The 1787-nt window shown below is 39.1% G+C and overlaps 1 long non-coding RNA gene across 1 annotated transcript in view; it reads right to left on the reverse strand.

Moving 5' to 3' along the window:
* Positions 1–949: 949 nt before the first annotated feature.
* LOC107577348 (uncharacterized) overlaps positions 950–1787 on the reverse strand; it is a 2872-nt gene continuing 2034 nt past the window's right edge. Inside the window, exon 2 of the long non-coding RNA XR_001608193.1 lies at positions 950–1686. This is a non-coding gene — a long non-coding RNA (uncharacterized lncRNA). The remainder of the gene's footprint in view (positions 1687–1787) is intronic.

The following is a 1787-nucleotide window of genomic DNA, read 5'->3' on the forward strand; positions in this document are numbered from 1 at the left end:
CCCTGAATGGTTTAGCACCTCAGTATTTGAACGAGCTCTTATTGCTGCGTTCTCAAAACTCTTGTTATATCTAATACCTAGAATATCAAAATCAACTGCGGGCAGCAGATCCTTTGCCTATTTAGCGCCCAAACTCTGGAATAATCTACCTAACACTGTTCGGGAGGCAGACACACTCTGTCAGTTTAAATCTAGATTAAAGACCCATCTCTTTAACCTGGTTTACACATAACACACCAACACATTTATAATATTCAAATCCGTTAAAGGATTGTTAGGCTGCATTAATTAGGACAACCTGTCTGTTTCTCTCCTAATCTGAGGTCACCGTAGCCACCAGATCCAGTCTGTATCCAGATCAGATGGTCACTGCAGTCGCCCGGATCCAGTCTGTATCCAGCCCAGATGGTGGATCAGCACCTAGAGATGACCTCTACAGCCCTGAATGTCAGCGGAGACCTTGTCAACTAGATGAGCCCCAGAGACAGATCCCGTTCCTCTGGCTTGCTTAGTTGGGGACGCTTCATTTCCAGCGATATCGTGGACTTGATTGCACAGATACTATTTAAACTGAACTGAGCTGGACGATGACATCACTGAATTCAATGATGAACTGTGTTTACTGTTGTCCTTCTGCATTATTGACACAATATTTTCATATTTAATACTGTACAGCTGCTTTGACACGATCTGTATTGTTACAAGCGCTTGATAAATAAAGCTGACTTGACTTAATAAACACTAATGTGTCATGAATGCACACTATTTTTAAAATGTCAATTTAATCAAACCAAAACTGCAGTTTTTGTTAAAAACGAGACATTTTTGTTTTCATGCCTGATTTTACTCGCTGAGATCATTTTCTGTCAGTATGTTTCATGTTGAACTTCCATTAAAAACTGTTACTACATTTATAAAGGCAAGACAGCAAAACAACCACAACATTTACATGGATTTACACTTTATTTATGCACAAGGCCATAATATCAACTCAATTCTGAGGCCATTTCAATCTGATAAAGAGGGAAAATCCACATAATTTACAAACTTTGCCGAATGAATGCATTAAGATCCATCTGGTTATGAGTTATTTTCCAGCCTGAGCGATCAGTTCAGATCTCTGGGAGATTAATCAGTGATTATAAACGACAGAAAACTAACACAGGCCTCATCAACCATCCATAATGATGCATAAATCACAAAAATAAACCTATTCTAACAAAAGGAACACATAATCCATAAACTGAGCAAAACATGTTTAGTATTAAACAAGAAGCCATAGAAATATGAGGGTTAATGAGCTTATCATCAAGTAATATCCTGAGAAATATTGATTCACAATGGCTTTTTACAAAGATTGTACAAGCTAATGCTGTAAATGTGAAAAACGGCCAGTTCTATCCATCATTAGCAGAAAATGAAAGTATTGCTCCATCCACATGATTCAGCTGGAGATATGAATGACTCCAGAATACCCTGCATACTCTCATGCTTACTGTGGTATTGATGAGGTGAAGCAGCACACCTGCAGATGATGTGTTTGTGTTCACAGGTTCACGTCTCATTTCCTCCTCTCTCGGACTGATGAAGATCTCCTCCTCCTCCTCCTCTGGATCACCACACTCGTCTCAGGCTAAATCTCGGTGAAGGACTGCAGGATTACGCTGGGCAAACGTCTCTTCAGCACTAAACACCAAACAGATCTCATATTAAATGATGGCAGCTGTATTTCAGGCTTTCTGAAGCTCAAATTCAAGACTTTTTAAAACCTGCACAAATAAATTTAA

The sequence above is a fragment of the Sinocyclocheilus grahami genome, unplaced genomic scaffold (genome assembly GCF_001515645.1).
Source record: "Sinocyclocheilus grahami isolate Dianchi unplaced genomic scaffold, SAMN03320097.WGS_v1.1 scaffold5810.1, whole genome shotgun sequence".
In the NCBI taxonomy this organism is placed as follows: Eukaryota; Metazoa; Chordata; class Actinopteri; order Cypriniformes; family Cyprinidae; genus Sinocyclocheilus; species Sinocyclocheilus grahami.